General features: G+C 43.0%; 1 long non-coding RNA gene across 1 annotated transcript in view; it reads left to right on the top strand.

The window, feature by feature from the left end:
- Positions 1 to 13072: 13072 nt before the first annotated feature.
- The window catches only part of LOC124400743, a 48155-nt gene continuing 36499 nt past the window's right edge, over positions 13073 to 24728 (top strand). The window contains exon 1 of the long non-coding RNA XR_006928430.1: positions 13073 to 17592. This is a non-coding gene — a long non-coding RNA (uncharacterized LOC124400743). The remainder of the gene's footprint in view (positions 17593 to 24728) is intronic.

Below are 24728 nucleotides of genomic sequence, written 5' to 3' on the forward strand. Positions count from 1 at the left end.
TGATGTAGGTGAGGAAGTGAGGAGACCTGGTGTGCTGGGAAAAAAAATAGGTTGTCCCAATACTTTTGTCCATAGTACACAGGTTCCTTGTCTTTGTCTGATCACCAGGGTCTTGTTCTTCATGGATTTAGGTCTTGACTTCTCTTCAACAGTTTATTTCTTTGGTGCATCTGAAGCCTTTCTGGAGGTTCCAAGTGGTGCTTGTGAGAGCAGTGGGCTATTATTAGAGTGTCGTGTTGATGGAAACAAAGTCCTCCTGGGCCCCAGAGCGAGGAGCTCTTATTAGCATTAATGATATGTTCTGGCAGGGGTTCAAACAGCTGGACACCTGGGTCAGGACCTGCAAGAGTGTGAGCTATAATGGACATTTTCTCACCCACACATCTCATATGTTAACACAGGGGCAGGTTTTCTTCACAAACTGCCATCTTCTCTCTGCAGGTGTGAAATCTTCATTAGTTGGGACACAACTAAAGCTGGGGCAACCTAGAGATCCCTCGGGATACTTGCAGGGTCGGCATCTACTTTTTGAAGATCTGAAATCCTCATGAGGTGGGGCACGACTGGAGCTGATACATCTCTAGATGGTTTGGGATCATTGTGGGTTCTACATCTTCCTTATTGAAGGTCTGAAATGTTCATGAAGTGGGACACAATGGCGCTGGCTTAATCTCTGGATGCCTTTTGTTATTTCAGATCTTCAGTTGCACCACAACTCTCAAGGGTCACTATAGATCAGTCCATCAATCATCTCAGTGAACCTTGTGAATGTCTTATCTGCACTGCTACTATATGCATGAGTCTGGAGAATCCAGGGTAGAACTTCCATAAAAGTTCTCCTGGTCCTCATTAAAATATCCAGACCTGCTTCACCTACCTGCCTGTTTATTCTGGATAAAGTGGCTTTGCTGATAGCAGGTCAGACTGACCTCCATCCTGGTGCTAATGACATGCTCCTCTCACTCACACCTGCACCTCGTCACCTTAATTAGCACCTTGCCTCGAAGTCTTGCCTTGAAATGCACCTGTTTGTCTCACGTCTGTCGTTTGCACGCTCTACACGGCTCCATGTTCTGGATTTCTTTTTTGTTTTCACGTCTTCTCTTTGTACTTCTGCAGCTTTTAAATGAATATAATTCGCACGTCAGGTTCTGCTCGTGACAAATGAGGCGTGACGTGAGAAAGAAAGGCATCAGGATCGATTTCGATCTTTTCAATGGACATTCCTACAAAGCACTTTTTACATCTGATGATGTGAGGAACCATGAGAGGAACCAAGGAGGCTTTCGCTCTCATCGGGATCAGGTAAGACCAGAATTTGAATCTTTGGATCTGCTCATTGTGGAACGTGAGAGTATGAAAAAGGCACTTTGACCTTGAACTTTGGTGGCGTTTCTCCAAAAATCAAAACTGGTTGTGTATCTGATGGTTTCATTATCTGCTACTTCCTTAAACGAATTAAAGTTCATGAATATTGTTCTTCATGCGAGAGAGAGCTGTCCTGCTCCTCGATCCTTCATCCTGCTGCTCTCGGAGTGTTTATTCTGCTGCAAAATCCTTCTTAGCATGAACTTAGCTCCATCAGCCACACCACAAATCAAGCCCATTCATCCAAAAACTCAGGAGCTCTGACCTGAGGACCAAAGCTTCAGCTCTTGGTTCCCACGAGGACCCAGACTAATACAGGAGCGCTTACATGATTTATCCGATCTCACTGTAGCTCATTTAGCATCCATGCTTTGCAGAAGAACAAGCAACCCGGTGTGTCTTCCTACAGAGTAATGAGCCAAGAGTAGATCTGAGGATCATTGTGAGGTCTTCATCTTTTTTTCTTTACTGTAGAAGGAATCTGTTGGAGTTTTACTTCTTCTGTAGAGCAGGTGATTAATACTTTTTTTTCATCCAACTGGTGAATAATCGTTATTTCATGCGTGGGGTTCAGATGGTCACCAGGACTCGTTTAACATAGAAGGATCAGATCAAATGGTAACTATCACCTCAGTTGGTTCCTTTGAGGTTCCTGTTCCTTCATGTCACCTCTGGGAGATTTTTCTTTGTCTCAGTCACCATCTGGGATCTACAGAACCTCAAAAAAGTGTTTTATGGTTTTTGAGGGACACGTACATGTTCTGTTTGTTTCTATGCAACAAACTTGGTCAATGTAACACTATGAAGACCAAACAAATATAAATGTCCTACTTCCAGTAAAAAAGCATGAAGACCAGGTTTTTCAGCTGAAACACTTTTCTTCAAAGATGTTCCTCACTAGTTGGAGGTTTCTTATTTATCCCAGAGCAGATCAATAGGATTTAGATGTGATGACTGGGCAAGATGTTCCATGATAGATATCACTCCAGACGTCGGTTCCATTGAGTCGCAGTCCAGACGGAACTGCGTGGTGTTGAAGTATGGAACGGGAGCCGTGTTGGTTGGAATAATTCTCCATAACAACCCCAAACTATTAAACTTCTACCTCCATGTTTGAGTGTGGGGGTGAGGAACATCTGATCACATCTACCATCCTGGAAGTTCTCAAGAATTTTCTTCCACTCATTCACAGTTTAATTTTTGTGCCTTTTGTCAAGTTTGTTTGGTGCATAGAAAGAAAAGGAATATCTCCCACACACACACACACACACACACACACGTTCATCCTGCCAGTTAGAAGAATCGACTCCATGATCAATGTAAAGCGTCAGAAAGGATCACTGGGTTTACTTGAACTTCATTGACAGAAATGTTCATGACCGAAGACGTGCTTTTGACGTGAACGGGTGCCCACATATAACTGGATACTCAGGGGCAGAAGAAAGAGGGGGAAAAAAACGTCTCAGTAATGGGTCTGGGTCAAAGGTGAGTGAAGTACCACATGCTTCCAGGTCTGTCATGTGTAAAGTGTAGAACGTCTGGTTTCAGGTTTTCAAAGAATCTCCATTCATCCGTGGGTTCTAGTGTTACCGTGATGCTTCGAGCCAACGCACTCCTTCAGGGAGATGAATCAGATGTTTGTTTGGAGACGAATTCTTGAATACACAGCTCTTTGAGTGAATACATCCAGGAAGAAACATCATGCAGTTCTAGAAATAAGAATCAAACACTATAGATTTTTCAGCTGTGAATGGAAGTTAGGGTTTTTTGGAGACATGGATGATCTGAGATGATCGATGCTGTGAAAGAGCTGAGGACGGGTCCAGGAGAGGACCAGATGTCTTCTGGGTTGTAGAGGTCAATGTGAACAGACGGATAGATCTCAGACCCTTCCCGTGTTAAATAAGCGGAATCGGTTTCACTCATCGATCGCTTTCACTCCGACCCGTATACGGTTACACACACACACACATACACACACACACACTTGTGTGTGTGTGTATATACATATATGTATATAATGTGCACATGTGTATAGTGAAATAAAATCAGGCCTGAGGGTGGACACGCCTGGTCTCCTGAGTCAAGAACAAAGCAATAAAACATCCTAAACATCTCTGTTGCCTGTAGGAACAGTGTGTGTGTGTGTGTGTGTGTGTGTGTGTGTTTCACAAATGCAGCCTCACCAATACATTCACATTTATTGCATTTTGGAAACTTATCCAGTAAATTCCATTTATGGGATTCAAACTGACGACCTTCTGATCCAGAAAAACAATGCCATCACCAAAGCAACCACGATACAGTGAATGCAGTCCTGCGATCATCTTTGGTGCATTTGGTTTTTCTGGAGGGTTTCAAAACCTAGAGTTGGTGCAGTGATGGGATTCGATCTCTGGTATGTTTGCTCTAGTGTTCACTTCAGTGTTGGAGATGTCAGGAGGTGTGTTCCAATTTCTTCACATTTCATGGTGGGATGTACTGGAATAAATAGTGTCGCAAAGCATCTATGCAGAAGGACATCAGTCTGTGAATTTATGGACAAAATGGATTATTTTTCAATCAGTGGTAAATATGAAGGTATTAAAGGCAGGATTGTGGGTTCTTTCATGGTTTCTTGGTTAAAAGTCAAGCTCACACTATGTTGCCAAAATCCCATAAGATTGCTTCTTTTCTGAACAATATTAGGACAAGAACATTTAAAGGAACCAGACTCTGAGTGACAATGAACAATCCAGATTTGTGCATTTATGGCTGAAAGTTTGCAGACAACCGAGCGGAATATTCCTTCTCTTTAAACATCGCATTCCACATTTACTCCCCATTTGCTCTTATTATGAGCTCCACTCCTCTGGGGAAGATGTTCCATTAGATTTTATGGATTTTTATCAGACACAAAGTCAGGTACTGATGGAGGTGAGGAGGCCTGGAGTGGCGCTCCATTTTTATCCCAAAGGTGTTCAATAGAGTTTGAGCTCTATAGCAGGCCACTGGAGATCTTCCACACATCCAATCCATGGAAAGCAGGTCTCAGAGGAGATGCTATTTATATACTATTCTTCATTCATGTATCCCTGAGTCTTTGAGTCTGGTTCCTTCTAAGGTTTTCTTCTTTATGCCGTCTCAGGGAGTTTTTTTGAGACTGATTTGAGACTTTCTAAAAAAATAAAAACGAATTGATCCGTATTCCTTCAGATTTTCCCGGAACGGTTCTCCAGATGATTTGCATCAGTCCTGGTCTTTTTGTTCTTCAAATATCAGTGCCACGGAGGTAAAAAAGTAATAACATCAACAAGCCAGTTTTCCACGGTCGGCCTGCGAGAAGTATATGAAGTCACACTCTGATGTGGAGAAAGTTCAAAAAAGCAATAAATAAACCACTCGAGAAGATAAAAAGCGACTCTGCGTGATTGTCCTCATATGTGTGAGTTTACACAGTTTTCCTGAAGGAAAAAAAGGGAGGAGGAGGAAAAGTGACCGGTGTAAAAAGATCTCCTAGTCGTTCTGGTTCCATCAATCCTGCCAAAGGAGGCATGTGGATATTTTTCAGTGCCGTATGTGGTGTGTTTGTACTCGGTCAGGATAATACGAACCATTAATCATGGTGTCTCCAAGAGAAGAAAAGAAAAGACCTGTTTTAGGAGGTGTTGCTGTGAGTCGCTGTCCGTTGTACCTGCTACTGTTTTCCAAAGCCAATAATCAGAAGCCTAAATTCCCAGGACGCTCGTTTAGTACCTTCATGTCCACCTCCTCTGTTTCACACCGTTGGATCGTCTACTCAGGATATTTTTTATCTTCCTCTTTCCTTGTAGCTCAGCGCTCAGGAATCCCCATCCCCCTTGACCACCACCACAGGCACGGCATCGACTCAGTCTGCTTAGCATTACTTTTATTTGAAATTCTGATCTTTATTCGCTTATCAGAAGCACATGTCGAGATGGAGGATGGCTACAAACACACACACGCACAACCACAGAAGATCCTTCCAAGGTGCTCCAACGTGTGTGTGTTCATTACAGAAGCACAGGAAATACCTGTCAGTATACAGGAAGCTCGCCGTCACGAATCGACCGTCGCACCAAGCAAAGCCGAGACGTCTTCCAACCCTGACTTTAGAAATATCCAGGGTTCAGATCCAGGTCGGGATTAGATCTGAAAGGGCCGAGCTCACAATCATTTCTCTGTGATGCCGACGTGTGCGTTCACATCTGTGGAAAAAAGGGGAGTGTTGATATATGGGGCATGTGGCGGCAGCGGTCTCGAGTCTTCACAACGGACAGCGATGGTGTTGTTCTTTAACCGGGAAGTGCCTTTTTTTTTTTTCACCCTAATCGCTCCCGGGGGTGGGGGGGGGGGGGGGTGGACGAGGGTTTTTCCGACGAGGTGAAAATACTCTGGAGGTAACGCGTCATTTCTACACCAAACATTCTCGATGGGGAACGCGAAGTTAAAGAAATACATCTCTCGCTCTCGTTTGCATACGTAAAATAAAAAAAAATATACTTTCCCCCCTTGGGAATCGGGTTCGTGCGGAAATGTTCTGCCGATCGAAAGATTGAAAAAATATTCGAGGCTGGAGATTTCCTAGAAATGTGTTCCTGTTTAAAGCACATGCCGGTCAGCACTCCTCTGTGCTTCTGTGTTTTTTAGGATCCACCTGAGGGGAGACCCTTGAGTTTTTGTGGTTATGCTAAATTCCAGTGTGCAGCCATGCCAGTTTCGGGTGGTCTCTCTTTCCTCTCTTCTCTCTCTCCTCTCTTCTCTCTCTCCTCTCTTTCTCCGGCTGTATGTGTTTCATAGGCCCCTTGTTGAATCTCGGGCCGTCCTTTCTGACAGAATGAACCCCATTCACTGCACCAGAGCGCAAACGTGATTCATTTATCGTCCTTTCAAAGCCCTTCTTTAAAGATTTCCAACACAGTTTGTTATTTTTTCTGTGTGTTTGTAGACACCTTGCCATAAGACTGCTTCTTATTTTGAACATTTCCACATTTTAAAAAACCTCCCTCGAGGTGAGGAATTCATCCCAAAGGTGATCAGTTCAATAGCAGGCCACTCAAGACCTCAAGACCTTCCACACACACATCTAACCTATGGAAAGCAGATTTGCATTTGGCAGATGTTCTCATGCCGAGCAACACCTAAGCAGTAATGGCGTTAAGTGCCCTGCTCAGGTGACTGGGATTTGAGCTCATAACCTTCAGATCAAAAGTCCAAAGGCTTAACCACTAAGCTACTACACCCAAAGTATATCTTCATGGAGCTGGCTTTGGGTCTCCCAGTTTTAGGAACAAATTCATGCTACTATATTTATATAATATAATAAATGCATCATAAGTCATACAATACAGTTTTTAGAAGAAGCACAAATGTTTCCCAAAACTTTATTAATATTCATGTATTTTGCTAAACGAAGATCATACTGTAATTTTTTATAAAGTAACCTGTGAAATCTGAGATGTTTACTCCAGAATGTTCATGGTGTTTATAGCAGTTCCTTTTCCAAAAACTCGTCAGATTTCAGTGTGTCACTGAGACTAGGGCTTTGATTGGTTGACGTTTCGCAGCACTAATTAGGATCGATTTAACAAACCGACCCCCCCTTTTACTCCTCCCCCTGTTTTACATATGCGATCTTTATTCAGATTGGTCCTCTCATATGCAAATGAGTTGCTGCATTGTTGTTTGGAAGAGAAGGCACGTTAAACGCGCGTGTGTGTGTGTGTGTGTGTGTGTGTGTGTGTGTGTGTTGAAGCAGATGAAGCCTCGCATTGCGACTGCACAAAGACAAAACGCATTAGCCAATGGGCGGAGCAAAGTGCCAATTAAAATCTACGGCCGTGTTCCAGCGAGCGAGCTGATTCGCCGATTGAGACCAAGAACAGCATGAAGGCTGCAAATCTCTGCTTTAGCTCCCCTCTTTCTCTTTCTCTTTCTCTGCCTTTGCCGCTAGCTAGGGATTCTTTTTTTTTTGTTTGCTTTGGGGATTAGAAATGTATGAGGCTGCTTCGCCCCTCCTTCGCTTCACTCATTCCTTCTCTCTTTCTCTCTTTTACACACCCTCTATATCAGATCTGTTCTGAGGAGGTGATGTCACTGCTCTGGTGCAGCCTGCAATAGGGTTCGGGATGGATGCTGATGTTTGTAATGATGTCAGGTTTTGCATTATTATAGTTATTTAATTTATTATTATTATTATTATTATTATTATTATTATTTCTCCTTCTGTCGCTCTCTCTGTATTTCTGTCTCTCTTCCACTCACCTTCTCTGAATTTCTGTCTCTTTCCCTGCAGACAGCATGCACTTGTTCACCCCTACTATAAATAATATATCTACACACACACACACACACACACACACACACACACATATCCTAATGCATAATGCATCACATTGTTTCTAATACTCATACCTGCTCTGTGTGTGTTACATATCTGATCAATACACACACACACACACACACACACACACACACACTCTCAAAATAAAATTATGTCTGAATGACAGCCGACTCGCTCGAGGTGAAGCGAGGCATATTTTTCTGTGATTTATTTTTTCTTTCTTTTTTTACGCATTAAAACACCCTTCCTTTGCATCACATATAGTGAATGCAGTGTGTGTGTGTGTGTGTGTACGTGCATGTGTGTATTTCCTCCTATCTAGGTACGGATAAAGTGTCTGGAAAGTGGGGCATACCAGTGGGGAGAAAAAAAGAATCAGAAGAATGTAAAAAACCTCAACAATTAAAAAAAGAAAGAAAGAAAAGGCTTCACTCTTCTGTAAAGGATTTCGCTTCAGCACATTGAGATCTGATAGCTTCTGACAATACACCGCCACCCCCCCACACACCCCCTTGCATATACTGTGGAAAGGAGGGAGGGAGGGAAGGGGGGAAGAGGGGTAGTATTTGGGGGGAGGTGGGGTAATTCTTGGGGGGCCTCTCGGCTTCTGGGAATTTCCAGCATGTAGGCGGACCCGGAGTAGCCACCTATAGTAGCTTCATCCATGCACTGTGTGTGAGGTCGAGCCGGCCGAGGGCGACCCCGGGGCCCCTCACAAACGCCACCGGGGCTCATTAAGCAGCGAGAGGGAGTGAAATGAGAAGTGACAATGGTGAAGAACGCTTCCATCCTGCACCTTCAAGTAGGAGTCATTAATAACTCCAGTTGGATCCTTGGATAGGGATATATTTCTGGCTTCGTTACATCGTCAACTCGGAGTCCATCTGCCACCCAACCTGTTTTTTGTTTTGTGTTTTTTTTCCGTTGCCCCCCCGTTCTGCACCCCACCATTCATCTACGGCCCCTTTCTGCCCCCTCGTCACTGCCCATTCAGGGTAAAAGCTGCAACATTTCTCCGTGCACAAAGGCTTCAATCAAGGTCGTGTCCCTCAAGGTTTTTTATATATATATTTTGTTTTATTCTGTCTCTTTCATCAACGTTCTTCTGCATCTTCATCTTAGTGTCTTTCGGAAATGAATATCTCTTAGAAGCTCGTCTTCAATCTCCAACCCGATGACCGTGATGTGTCACATGACTAACGACGCTCTCCTCTTTGATATCAGATACAACGGAAATCGCCTTTGTTTTGGTTACGCTCTAACACGCCGTATCGTTCCTGTGAACTCTGTGAACCCACCCCCTTTTTTCTTTTTTCTTCAAGGTCAGTGTGTGTGTGTGTGTGTGTGTGTGTGTGTGTGTGTGTGTGTGTGGTGCTGATGCACGTGAAGACGTTTCAGACCAGCGTAGGAGACAGTAATGAGATGGAGATATGGATGGAGTGTTTTGCTGGGATTTGATTTCGTATAACGTATACGTGAGCTTCCTTTTGTTCACTTTTTTACACACAAGAACTGAATTAAACCAAAAATTAAGGCCACACACACACACACACACACACACACACACACACACACTTCATTATTACAAGAAGTGATTAAAATCTTTTTTTTTATCTTGTTTTTTTAATTTTTTTATTTGCACATCATATTTCTTTCAAAAGCCCAACCCAGGGTCTTTGTTCTGGAGCTCTCTAAGGGAGGGACTCACAACCTATTCATCATTTTCTGCAATAGGGAACGACGGCTAATGTAAACATGGAGGACGGAGGAATGTTCCATATAGACCACATCTCCACGTGTCCTTATAAAACCGTCTGCTCCCTCTCCGTTCCTTTCTTCCTCTCCTCCTACCCCCCCCACCCCCATCCCCATCCCTTTCTCTCCTCTCCCTGAGCGCAGGATGTATAGAAAGCGATGATCTCACTGAGAGGTTTCTGAAAAAATGTTCATGATTTCATCATCTCCACGAACTCCTCCTTCACTGTTAATGTCTGCCTCATGGGGGCAGCACGGCTCTGCGGTATCGCCTCGAGCGCCTCGCCGCACTGAAGTTCTCTCTCTCTTTCTCTCTGTCTCCTGAAAGAGCCAGACAAAGAGCTGAGACGGTCAAAGAGGTGGAGGTGTGAGAGCTGGAAGCTTGAGGCTGAAGAACATCAGGAGGTTCAGGATGAGGAACATCAGGCCAGCTGTCTTGAACAACAGCTGGTGCTCAAATACTGTTTAGTAGTGGGGGGGTGCTTAGTGTGTGTGTGTGTGTGTGTGTGTGTGTGTGTGTGTGTGTGTGTGTGTGTGTGTGTGTGTGCTGAATAATGCAGCTCTGTTGTAGGGCCTCACTAACTGATCAGTAGTTTTGCTGAGCTGAGCGTCAGCTGTGTTTCCTCGTCAGGTCAGCGGTTTCTCAGCTGTCCAACTAGACCGTGTGTGTGTGTGTGTGTGTGTGTGTGTGTGTGTGTGCGTGTGTGTCCGTAAAAGGTTACACACGTGTAGAATTACGAATGTGTGTATAATACAGAACAAGGAGATCTTCCATCTTTCCAATCATTCTTTCATTCTCCCTTTTATCCCACGATCCATCCGTCCCTCCTTCTATCTCTTCACTCTTTAGTCAATCCATCCATCCATCTGTTTATTCATGTTTCACTCTTTCTTTTATCTCTCCATTTATCCTTCTATCCATATATCCTCTTTTTTTATCTTCAGTCTTGCGTCCATACATCTGTCCATCTGTCCATCTGTCCATCTATCTATCTATCTATCTATCTATCTATCTATCTATCTATCTATCTATCTATCTATCTATCTATCTATCTATCTATCTATCTATCTATCTATTCTCCTTCTATCCCTCTATTTACCTGTCTTTACTTCTCTCTATTTATCTTATCCATTTCTCCAACTATCCCTCTCCCCCTTTTTTCTTCTCTTCATTCTTCTGTCAGACTATATGTTTCTCATTCCATCCTCCCTTTCTTCTGCCTCTATCAATCCATCTTTTCTTCAATCCATTTATCCATTCCTTTATCTATTCTTGTGTGTGTGTGTGTGTGTGTGTGTGTGTGTGTGTGTGTGTGTGTGTGAGACTATTTCACCCAATTAGCTGCAATTAACAGAGTCTTATCTCTCTGCCCCCTGCCCTCACTTGGTTTCTGGCTCGTAATCTGCCAGAGTTAATATTTAAGTGATCCTGATTACATTCATTGTGCAAATGAGGCAGAAAAAAGGGGCATCAAAAAAACCATTCAGATTTACAAGTGACTTTAAAGGCCAGACGTCATAAACACAGACATGCTGCGTCCGGGGTCGTCCCTGTTAACCCCTGTATCCTCATGTGTGTCTGTGAAATCATTAACACACACACACACACACACACACACAGCATTCCTGTCTTTATAACCTTAAAGAGTTGCTTTTTCTTTATTCAATATTTTCAGTCCATCCCAAAAGTGTTCAAAAGGGTTTGAGGTCAGACCTTCCACACATCCAACCCAAAGCAGATCTTCCTGGAACTGACTGTGCACTTTGTGTCATGCATAAGAAGAACATAAGTGGATGGATGTCTATATGTGCATAAGTTTGTGTGTCTGTATATCTGTATATATTTGTGTGTGTGTGTGTGTGTGTGGGTGTAGGTGTATATCTATATGTGCATAAGTGTGTGTTTCTGTATGTGAGTGTCTGTATATCTGTATATATTTGTGTGTGTGTGTGTGTGTGTTTCTGTATGTGTATGTCTGAGTGTGTCTGTATATCTGCATCTATTTGTGTGTGTGTGTGTGTGTGTGTGTGTGTGTGTGTGTGTGTGTGTGTGTGTGTGTATGTATGGGTGTAGGTCTATATGTGATTGGGTGTGTGTGTCTGCATGGGTGTGCTTCTGTAAGTGTATGTCTGTATGTGTGTGTCTGTATATCTGTGTGTGTGTGTGTGTGTGTGTGTGTGTGTGTGTGTGTGTGTGTGTGTGTGTATGGATGTATGTGCATGAGTGTGTGTTTGATAGCATGTCTATGTGTTTGTCTGTGTGCGTGTGTGTGTGTATGTCTATATGTGATTGGGTTTGTGTCTGCATGAGTGTGTGTGTGTGTGTGTGTGTGTGTGTGCGTGTGTGTGTGTGTATGTCTATATGTGATTGGGTGTGTCTGCATGAGTGTGTTTCTGTGTGTGTGTGTGTGTGTGTGTGTGTGTGTGTATGTTTATGTATGTGTATGTGTATGTGTATGGGTGTATGTCTATATGTGATTGGTGTGTGTCTGCATGGTGTGTTTCTGTGTGTGTGTGTGTGTGTGTGTGTGTGTGTGTGTGTGTGTATAAATGTATATATTTGTGTGTGTGTGTGTGTGTGTGTGTGTATGGGTGATGTTCGTGCATAGGTGCCCTTGTGTGTGTTCGTGTGTGTTTTGGTGTGTGTGTTCGTTTTGGTGTGCTGATACTGTGAGTGTAAATCCACTGGAGATCAGTTGCATTGTGGGAGATCTGTATGTACCCCCACCCCCCCACCACCACCACCACCACCACCACCACCACCACCTCTTTACTTTACTTTATCAGGCAGCTGTTCCTTATAGATCTGCTCCTGAAACACACCCCGCCTTCTCATCTCTCCCCAGGCCACGAAACTGATCTGCCACCCTGGGCCTACTGCCATTAGCACACACACACACACACACACACACACACACACACACACACACACTGCATTCCACGAGACAAATGTTTAGCTTTAATCCCATAATAAGACTCTCAGCTGTCCAAGAAAAGAAAGACGACTTTCTGCTGCCAGATTTCTCTCTTCTCCTTTTCCCTCTTTTTTTCTCCTCTGTATTCCTTTCTTTGTTCTCTCTTTCTCTCTCCCTTCGTCTTTTCCACTTTATTTCTGATCATTTTATATCTATATCTATCCATCTATTTGACTACTGTATCCCCCAACCCCGACACACACACACACACACACACACACACACACACACACACACACACTGTCTCTCTGCCTGATTGTCAGTTGTTTAAGACCACACACATGGTGTACACAATCACACACACACACACGCACACACACACACACACACACACACACACACACACACACACACACAATGTATACATACATGTACACACAGAAACAGAGGCTGGCACATGTAAACAAACATACAGAGAAACCCACACACATACATATACACACACACAGATATACGCACGTTCATACACATGCATACACACACGTATATGTACACGTACGTGTACATACACACATACATATACACACATACATACATGTTTACATACATATACACACATGTACATACACAAACTTGTACACACACACACATGTAAATACATATACACACATCTACATACAGGTACACACATGCATACATGTACATACACATTCACACACATACATACACATACATATACACACGTGTGCATCAATATAATATTATGACCAATCAGATTCAAGGATTTAGGATGCTGTTGCATAATAATAATTATAGACTGTTAATAAAGTAGGAGGCGGTGTGATGGGACGTCCCTGACCTATTGGAAATCTGTGTGTGTGTGTGTGTGTGTGTGTGTTTCATTAACACACAGCCGTGAGACAGAGCAGACTAACAGGCAATATTATGACACCTAAATAAACGACTCAATCAGCATGACAATCACACAACATTATTCACAACACAGCTGCTTCAGGGTAGATAAAACACACACACACACACACACACACACACACACACGACATAATGAGTACATTAGTCAGCATACACACTTGTAGGCGAGTAAATGTATATACAATTTTGTGGTTACTTCTGGCTTCCTCCTGTTTCGTGTGTGTGTGTGTGTGTGTGTGTGTGTGTGTGTGTGAGTACTTGCAGGAACTGCCAGGAGGTGGGTAGAAGCCACCATCCCTTTCCTGACTCTTCCATAGAGTTCCAATCGCACTAATCCATACGTTCGAGTTCCTGCAGGAATAAGCAAACACGCTCACTAGGAATGTCTGATGGAAGCGTCAATGCGATCGGCAGGAAACATGTTTACACACGTCTGGTCTGGCTATAAAGAAAAACGTATGTCAGACGTCCTTGAAAAACCTGTCAGACGTCCCTGGGGCTGAGTTCCTTTATAGACAGACAAATGTAATGAAATATCTGGTGTTAAAATTGGGGTTTTCTCCTATGTACATGTTCTTCTGCTTTGTGGAGACAAGGGCATTATTTCCCAGGAGGATCCGACATGTTGACGTCTGTGTCTCGCTCCCAGAGTCAAACCCGTGACGTAGAAAAGATGTAACTGAGGAGCTGCTAAATATTCCCATTATGCGTCTTGATATCACAGCAAAAAGAGCTTCAGAAGCTCCAATAAGCTGAGGAGACCTGCACTATATTACCAAAAGTATTCAGACACCCGATCTTTTCTAGCCATATGAGCTTCGTCTTGAAACACTTGGAGGCGCATAATTATATAGGAAGTATTTAGCATGAGATGCTCCCTTCACAAACCTGTTTCAGACCTATGAAGATCTACTTTGGATGTGTGCAACACCTTTAGGATGGATGTGAACACCATGTCAGACCTCCTCAGTTCCTTACTGAGTCTCTAAATAAAATCTAGTAGAACATCTTCCCAGAAAAGTGGAGCTCCACAAGACAATGAGTTCTGTATTTAGAGAGCAGACAGACGTCTGGAGTGATATCTATCTGCTCTGGGATGAACAAGAAATCTCCATCTGGTGAAGAACATCTTTGGAGGCATTATTTCAGGTGAACGTTGAACGAAGTGTCCGGATGCCGAGAGCGTGTAAAGCCGTTCTTCATGCTTAAGGAGGATTTTTTAATGGAGATTAAGTCTGTAGGACATTTTATAGATTTGTTTGGTAGATCTTCATGGCGTTACGTTACAACGTTTGTCGCATAGAAACAAAAGGAACATACACGTGTTTCTCGAACACAAACACCAAGTCGGAGGAGTTAGTCGGACTGGGGGATCAATTTTAAGTTACAGATTTTCTCTTTGATGTTTTCTGAGCTGTGTGTGTGTATAATCCGAGTAAGAATGGTAGCGTACTTTGTGTTTTATCCGAGAGCAGCTCTAAAATCTGCGCTTTGTGTGTTTAAGTACTTTTCTTGGCGACGACTTGGAGGCTGAGGGAATCTCCCTTTCCGTTTTTTTTTTTTTACCTTTCCAGAGGCCACATGGTCGAGGTAAAGATTTCTAAACCATCCTCTAATCTGTGTAATCAGCCTCGAAGTAAGGGTGTGTGTGTGTGTTGGGGGAAACCCATATTAGATAAATAAAAAAAAAAAGATAAAAAAGACCCTGATGCGATGTTAGAAGTCCACCACTCGTCGTCCACCACTCGATTCCTGCCGATCAGCGCCCGAGTCCTGATAACACAGGCGGCTCATCGAGCACTCCGTTTTTGTAATCTAACACCTACTCTCGCAACCGCTTGAGAACGGAACACACACACACACACACACACACACACACACACACACACACACACACACACCTCTACATACAAATAAGAAGTGTGTATCTTTGCAGGTCACATGCCTTGGTATCTGTTGCCACATGGTTTACCTCGGTGAGTGGCGTAAAAATTTACCACAGCCTTATCTCTGTTCACACACACACACACACACACACACACACACACACACACACACACACAACGGTCCCTACATGTCAAGGTCATACATTTCATCTTTGATCTTTCCCTAATCCTTTGTTACAGCGTAATGAGTGTGTGTAAAAAGGGAGTCAGGGAAGAATCGAGGGAAAAGGAGGCACCGGGTGCAAACTTTTCTTTTTTTTTTTTTTTTTGTTCTTTCAGGATGCTTTGGAATTGGACATTTGAGGTCAAAGGTCTTTAGGCAGCAACCGCTGGTGACATTCCCATTCGTTCCAGTCAAATGTTTGTTGACACCCGACAACCTTCCCGTTCAGCGCTCCATTTTCTCTCATAATTACCTCCACTCTTTTGGGAAGATGTTCCACTAAATTTTATGGAGATTTGTAAGATTTCATTTAGACGCTTAGTAAAGTCATGTACTGATGTAGGTGAGTTAGTGAGAAGTCCTGGCGTGGTGTTTACATTCTTTCTAAATTAGATGCTTCCTTAATGAAAAGCAGATCTTCACCGAGCTGAGCTGGCTTCATGCACAGGGGCGTTGTCTTGCTGGAACAGGTTTGGGTCTTCTAGTTCAATTGGAGGTAACATTTCACGCCACAGCATCCAAAGACATGTTTATTGTGTGCCTCTGAATCTGTGTGAACCTTTTTGTGGAGGAACTACATCTGGCTGGAAAAACCGTGCATCCCAAATTGAATTTTTATTTGTAGTGCGCTTTTAACAGTGGACATCGTCTCAAAACAGCTTCATAGAAATAATAATAAAGATAATTCCACAAAAATATAAAATATACAAAAATAAAGCTCATAAAAATGTCTACAGAAAAACAAGATTTGATTTGATATGTTCGTCATCCAAACCCTGGGAGTTCCACAGTAGAACATCTGATCTTTAGTTGGAATTGTGTGATTCTCAAGTATATGTGACAGGATTTACTGACTGTATGTTCATTCACCATTCTATCCACACCCTCATTACAATTTTCTCATATCAAGGACACTGGGGCTGTTTTCATTTTCTTGTCACGAGACCCCAGCAGTGGAGACCTAGTTCCAAACTGGGACACATGCGACAGTGTGTAATCTCTATGGGAAAGTGTAGCATATGTCAGCATTGGTCAGAGGTGGCTAAATTTAGGCCTGGCTGGTAAGTAGGTCTCAAAGTCTATCTCTCGCTCTTGCTCGCTCTCTCTCTCTCTCTCTCTCTCTCTCCTGTGGATCAACAAGGATTGAGGGGTTTCATGGTAATCATTAAGAGAATGTGCAGCTGGGAAAGTTCTCTTGTTGGCTTGGGTGAAAAGGCCAAGGGCATGAGAGGAGCCCAGTGAACTGGTTCAGGAGTGCTCCAGACAGTAGCTTCAGGTGCATCAGGTTTGTTCCAGTAATCACGATTCTTCACTCTTTTCCTTTATATTTCAGAGAGAGAGAGAATCTATGAGAAGTTGAAGGTTGTGAATGAACATTCAGGGTTGACCATTCATCCATTCTCTGCTGCTCTGTGTTGGAGTGTTCGTAGAGGTCCATGGCGAAAGTCACCTTGTGTTGACCAAAATAACATGGAGAGGAGAAACACACACACACACACACACACACACACACACACACCAGACGGCGTGACCTCTATATATTCTGTGCAGTATAGATTGTAGAGACGTGACGTAGCTTAGCGCTCAGTTCTCCTCCTCAGTGATTAATCACACGCTCAGTAACGAGGGAAAAGTGTTAATGAGAGCAGCGTCGCCGCCGCCGCTTAAATTATACCCTCCACAGGAGATGTGACGTGGGTGTCAGAGCTCTCCCTGTTAAACCAGGTCATCAGAATGTACTTTCCATTTCTGACTGCAGAAAGCAGGCTGTTGCTCGGGTATGAGAAAGAGAAAGAGAGAGAGAGAGGAATAAATCATTTAGAGCTGTATGAATGGTGTATATCAGGTGTGTGTTTTTGAAAAGGTGTCAACCAAGAACTGGAAAGGTCTTCCTGTCAAACATCTCTACTGAATAGTAAAGTCCCGAGGCGGAGCTGGGTATTACGGAGATTGACACACTATAGGCTGGAGTCTGGGGTCAATGGGGATGTGCAGATAAGAGCTGATTGGAGGGAACAGCTTGGGGGGCGGAGCCCGGCAGCTCGCACACAAAGGACGCTGTCCGATCGCTATAATACGTGGAAGCTCAAAGTCAGTGGCAGAAAATGGACTTGAAGCTCACAAAAGCATTGAAAATGCAATGCCTGCTTTAGTGCACTCAGGGTGGAGGTAAGTGCTGTATTTGTTACCCTGAATGTTGAGCAGGTCGGGGCAAAAAAAAAAAAAAAAAAAGCACTGTAGCAACCTGTACATTCCCCTGTTTCTTGTTTTTCTTATTTGTTTTTATAAAATGTATGAAAACAAATTAAATTATAAAAAGTAAAAAAGGTGCTTTATGCTTAACAGCACAGGGAAATTCTTTCTTCATATATTCCAGTGATGTAAGTAGACGGGGGTCAGAGCATCTTTGGAGCAATGAGGGTTAAGGGCCTTGCTCAGGGGCCCCTAAGGTGTCAGATTGGAGATAGGAGGGCTTGAACCCCTGGCCTGCTGGTCAGTAACCCAAAGCCTTAACCACTGAACTACTACCTCAATTTTACCAGTCACACAAACATTCACATCCAGATCTACTGTTCCTCATTAGATAAAATCGACCACCAGTCACACACCAATCAGATTCCAGGATCTGTTTTTTCTGTTGTTGTTGTTTTGTATAATATATAGAAAAGCATTTGCTAGTAATGTAACAGTTTGTATACAATCAAAAACCTTAGAATAGTTTTGAAGCATACCAGCAGGTGGCAGCACAAGGCAGCTTGCACAGTCACAGGGAGCACCGGCATTCATACATCAGTATGCCAAACTCACAATGCCTTATTAGTAAGTTGTTCGACAGTAGAATTTCGACATAAAGTTATAAATGAATCCGTATTGGCAGAATTCAGGTTCTTAACGGCGCGCTCGTACCCAGGAAGGAAGGAGGAATCTGTATATATGAACTGAAAGTGCAGACAAAATGAAAGGTGTTGGTATTTGGGATTGAATATGCAAATAAGGGATGTCTTCTTTGTGTTTGATTGACAGTGAAATTCTGACACACCCTTTACCTGAGGCAACACATTGCTGATGGTGGTGAAAATGCAGCTTAGTGATTGAGGCATTAGTCTTTGGATTGGCAGGTTGAGTTTAAATCTTATCCGCACCAAGCCGGTCCCATAAACAACGACTGCTCAGTTGTATGAATAGGATAAATGCAAGTTTGGATTTAAATGTAAATAATTTGCATGCAGACCTCAGTTTTATTTTGAATGTATCCTAAGTTGTAACTATGTACGATGTATGTAAAATGTCCAAGATCTCAGCCATTTAGCGTGTACCAACATTCAGCAGGTCCTTACTAATCTGTTTGCACCTTAACGGGCCTAACGAGTGAACCAAGAGGGGCCTTTCTACATCTGGTGTCATAATTGGACAGCCGACTGTGACCCCCCATTGGATCAAAACAAGCCTTGATTTTTTTTTTTTGCCCATGCTAACAGAATCCAGACCCAGGACTCTCACTCCATTTTCCAGCTCTGTGAGAACGACCAGTTTCGCTAACGACACTGCCGGCGAGGAGGTCAGCTCTAAAATAATGACCTCGGCAGCCTCACACTTTGTCCAATTAAAGTGCAGAACACTTCAAAAGGTCAGACCTTCATCCCAGCAAGGAACACTAGAATGGGAAGAAAGGCATAGAGGAACTGAAGAGCCCCCGTCTTTAATAGTTTAGGACTGTGCAGGGGGTATTTAGGTTGCTAATAATGGGGCGATGGCGTGTGTGGCTGGTGTGTGTATAAAGGTTTTTTTTTTATAGGGGGCATAAAGAGGGTAATAGGGCTTTGAGGGTTGGAATTTATCAGTAGTAGGGTCTAGTCTAATGACGCTCTCTCTTAACTCTATAGGAATTCCTTGTCGAACTCCAATCTGTCAGGATTAACAATTCTGCCGCAGGACATTCGAGAGGTTTCACAAGCGAGAACTTGAGAGGCTATGAGGGAGAAATGTTGCAGTGAGGTTGACCGTAATTAAATGAGATGTGGAACACAGCAGCTTGACTTGCTGCAAGTGTTTTTATGTTGTTGTTTATTTTTTATTATATATCCTTAAAATGTGTCTATGGCAGATAGCTGCGTGTACGAGGTGAGATAAAAAAGTTTCAAGACCAGTTTTCTAACACGCCAACAGGTGGCAGCACAAGGCTGCGCACACAGTCACATGGAGCGCCGAACTTCATAAGTCAGTGTGCCAAAAGACATCGTCCTGTGTACATCGGGACCACGTGCATTACCACGTCCATGTGCAGAGGACAACATGTCTCAGATGTTCAGATTTCTGCAATGTATGAGAATATTTGGAACTTCTTCTGTTGCATAAGGCTCCTCATTGTCATCAAATAGAGAACATTTTGTTTAATAACCAGAGCAGATATAGAGTTAAGGGCCTTGCTCAGGGGCCCATTAGAGCAGCTTGGAGTGGCTTAAATATAAACTCACAACCTTTGGATTCAAGGTTCAACCTGACTTTTCCACCCAAATGTAGATCTTCCTCAAAATGTTCCCATGAACTTGGAGGCACACAATTGTATGTGATGTCTTTGGAAGTAGAAGAATGAAAAGCTCTCTTCACTTAAACTAGGAGACCCAAACCTGTTCCAGCAGCTCTATGAAGATCTGATTTACATGGCTTGGAGAACAGGTAATACAGAAGACTGTCATAAATATTCGTACACCAAAATAACTTGAGTTTTTTACCGTTATTCATTTTTTTGTGACTCATTTCCAGAATAGTGTTTTTTTCCTTGCAAAGACAAACAATGTACAGTGTATGTCCTCCAAACCCCATCAGGGCTTGGCATGGTCTCATTCCTTCTAGCGTCGTTTTCCTCACACTGTGGGGCACAGTGACGTCAGACTTCACAACTGCACATTGATGAAGAAACAAAGCAAATGAAATGTACACTAAGCATCGTAAATTTCACCTTAGACAGATTCCTGAGACTGTCTGCAGTTCCCTCATGAATAGATCAAATGGTAAACAATTAATTATATGAAAAGGTCAGTGGAACTCCAGTGGATTCTCCAGCATGTATGGCGAAATATATTTCTCACCTGAGTAAAAAAGGGTTGGGGGGAGTCATGAAGTATGTCTCCTGCATAGACAAGTTGAACAGAATGGAAACAACATTAGCATTTCTTCATTCATCAGTCTTCATTTGGTATTTTAATCAGTCTGCCTCCATTCATGTAACGGGACAGTGGATGGAAACTGGAGAACTTGGAAAAAACCCTATTGCCCAAATGAGAACCTGTAGACCCAGAAACCAGCTTCTGTGTGAAACATAGAAACTCGTTGTTCACCAAAATCCTAAACTCAAAAATCCATCATAGGCGGGTCTTTGTGAGGTTGAGTTTCACACATCTGGATTCCCATGATGAACTTTAGACTATGGACATTCTTGTGTCCTACTGGTACCAACCATGAATTTTCTAGACCCCCATCCAAAATTTCAGGCTCAAGTGCATGAGCTTATGTTTAAAAGCAGAGGTCAAGATGCAGGAAGAATGTGATGCACGTGTAGTTATTTATATTCAATAGTGTTAAGCAGATATGCAACCTGAAGCTGTAGTAAAGCACCTACAGTTTACATGATGTTTGGTTAGAAGTTATGAGGTATTTGTTAGTAATAGTAGTGAAAACATGGAGACGTGTAGAATGCTGAAGCCGTATGACTATTAATCATTTTCAGTGTGAAAAATATCTGCTGAGGACATCATTAAAGGAACTGCATGTTGAGGACAAGGGCTTTATACTGCTGACTATGGGATATTTGACATTTAGAGTGCATCTCAAAACCCTACACACACACACAAACACACACAAACACACACGCAAACACTCTCTGCCGGCATGCTCAGTGACCCCTGTGTTTCCCCACATCAGCCCCCTGGGGGTCTCACAAAACCAGTAGCAACATGCACACACACACACACACACACACACACACACACACACACACACACACACACACACACACACACACATATATTCTGTGCTTTAATCCCCAGATACACAACCCAACCCATGTAGAATGGCATCCATCCATTTACCCACCCATGTGAAGGTACATCAGTGTAGTGATCTATCAGCTGGGCCTCTACACTCATCCTTCTCTCCTTTGAGTGCTGAGTGTTGGAATGTGTGTGTTGTCAAGTGCATTGTATGGAGAAACAATAGAAGATGAGCGAGTGCAGGAGCTCGCCTTACACGACGCACTCGCTTTGAGTTTTACACACTCAGACTTCCAACAATGTGTACACTCAATATATATAAATATATTTATATACGTTTATAAAAATATGTAAATCAGAGCTGTAAAAATGAATGCATAACAGTGCATTAATGCAAATTAATTTTAACGGCACTAATTTTATCAACATTTAAACCTCCGATGCAGCACACGTGTATTCGCGACGTCTTTTCATTACTAACAAAATGTGAAAAAAATAACAAAAATGTATCCCTAAGCATTTGTTTTACCGAAGAGTCGCAAATCAGCACCAAAATCCGCCATGATTCGCACATCCGGCACTCAAAAGCGTCTGTGTGGAAACAAAAGTTCCGTTTGGTGTCCTGATGGTTTACGGTATTTTAATGCACAATTACTTTAAAACATTTACAGGAATATTTTGTCTTGTTGAGTTTGGTTTCAGTTATAATAAACACATTTGCATAAAGCATCCGTATTTGTCCGTGCACGTGTTGATTAGAGTATTAAAAACGTAAAAATTGACTAAATATAAATATAGAACATTGTGCATAGGTGCGTCCTCTATAATGGCTCTCTGTGTGTTGCTGGGGAAACATATCGTTTCAGGGACTTGACCTGTGATCCCCACCTTTCAACCCCACTCTTCCAGACCCCTTAATACCTTCCTGTCTCCATCTGAGCAATGCCGGGTTCATAGAGGCCAAAGGTCAGGAGAAAAGTTCATCCTGTCACTCAGGTCACGTTGCTAAATAGGTGCTTTGTTATATTTTTACTCGGGACGAAAAAAAAAAAAAAGCTTGAATTTCTTATTCTGTGAGGGTTTGTTTTCAGCACCATGCCGCAGTGTCTGATACAGGAGACATGATCCACAGGCCTGAATGTCATTTTACCTTCAGCTGATATCACACCTGAAACCCATAAAGATCTGCTGATGCTGGATTTAGAAATGCTCACATATAAGGTGAGGCTTCTGAGGGATCATGGGAGCTTCTGTGGAAAATGTATGAGGGATCTGGTGAGCTTCAGCAAAAAGTGTGAGGGATCTGGTGAGAGTTATCGGAAAGTGTGTGAGGGATCTGGTGAGCTTCAGCAGAAAGTGTGAGGGATCTGGTGAGCTTCAGCTGAAAGTGTAAGGGATCTGGTGAGAGTTATCAGAAAGTGTGTGAGGGATCCTGTGAGCTTCTGTGGAAAGTGTGTGAGGGATCCTGTGAGCTTCTCTGGAAAGTGTGTGAGGGATCCTGTGAGCTTCTCTGGAAAGTGTGTGAGGGATCCTGTGAGCTTCTCTGGAAAGGTGTGAGAGATCTAGTGAGAGTAATAAAGTGTGTGAGGGATCTAGTGAGAGTAATAAGAAAGTGTGTGAGGGATCTGGTGAGCTTTGACAGAAAGTACATTATTAAGGAGAAGATTTTCATCATTAGACATCATGCTGGTGTTATCACAGCACTTGGTTGAATGCACCCTCATCTCTATCGTCTTGCTCTGCTGGGCTCCACCTGCATACACACTTTTTTACAGCTTAATGTATCACACACACACACACACACACAAACACACACACACACACACACCATCATCATGATCATCATGATCATCATCATCACAGAGATTTAGATATCTTTATATATCCCAGGTGTGTGTACTCATTGACCTGATTTTCTCTCTCACACACACACACACACACACACACACACACACACACACTCTTTCTCTTGAACTCTAACAGCCCCGATCATCTCTATGATCCATCCAGCTTTTGTAAAGTCTTCAGGAAGTCCTGTGTGTGTGTGTGTGTGTGTGTGTGTGTGTGTGTGTGTGTGTGTGTCTTCCTCTTTATGATCTCAAACGAACTGTTGTGTCTCTAAAACACTTTCCTTTCAGATCTTGGAGATAAAAACGCCTCCATTCATCGCTCGCTCACTCCCTCTCTTCATTCTCCCTCCCACCATCTCTCCATTTCTCCATCCCTCACTCTCTACCTGTGGCTATCTTCTCCGGTTTAATACTCGCCCACGGAGTTTTCTCGACCCCTGTAAAGATTCCTGAACGATGACGGCTCGTAATCCAGACGTTAGGGAAGTGGAAGGTAGCACTTCATTCCTCAGGATCAAACGCTGCGGGATGTGTAGCTGCTTGTTACCATCCACTCCGGGCCTTTTAATGTCTCAGCACGCTCAGAAACGTTCCTCTAACGTTTGCCTATGGTTCCTATTTGTTTAGTTTTTTGGTTAGGGATCTTAATAATAACATTTTAGGATCTTTTTTCTTTCCCCGTCTGCCAGAAACGAACCTTCCCAACTTTCTAACAACGTAAGGAGAACCCTTACAGAACCTTCCATTTTCAGGTCAAAAGTTTTAGGACACCCGAGTTTTCCACCTGTATGCGCTTCTTCTACAAAATGCTAAATCTGATTTTCATGGGTTAGATGTGTGTGGAAGATCTTGAGGTGCCTGCTTTATAGCTCAAACCCAAACTCAAGGCCTCCTCACTTTCTCATCCACATCAGTCTGAATGAGATCTCACCCAAATATCCAGAAAATTTAGTGAACATTTTCCCAGAAGTGTGGAGCTCGTTATAAGAGTAAATGGAGATCTGGAATGGGATGTTTAAAAAGAAGTAACCTTACGTGTCCACATACAAGTGGCCATACACAGAGAGAGGGAGAGGGAGAGAGGGAGAGAGGGAGGCTGGTACGAAACAGGTAGTGAAAAGACTAGAACCGAAACACACACACACACACACACACACACACACACACACACACACACACACACACACACCCTGCACTCAGTTTGGTGATTAATGTGGTCTTTATACAATGGGAGAAAGAGGGAGAGGAGGAAAGTGTAAAAAGGAGGACAGTGTGCAGGAGAAGGTTGTTTATGCTGCACTAAAGCTCCTGTAACTCACAAAACACTGACGCTTTGATGTGTTAGACTGTGGGTGAAGAGCAAACGTCCCCACCATGATAGGAATACCTGAATATCTGTTAAAAAAAGATTTTATATATATATATATATAGAAAGAGAGAGAGGGGAGAGAGAGAGAGAGAGAGA

Source organism: Silurus meridionalis, chromosome 18 (assembly GCF_014805685.1).
Source record: "Silurus meridionalis isolate SWU-2019-XX chromosome 18, ASM1480568v1, whole genome shotgun sequence".
Taxonomy (NCBI): domain Eukaryota; kingdom Metazoa; phylum Chordata; class Actinopteri; order Siluriformes; family Siluridae; genus Silurus; species Silurus meridionalis.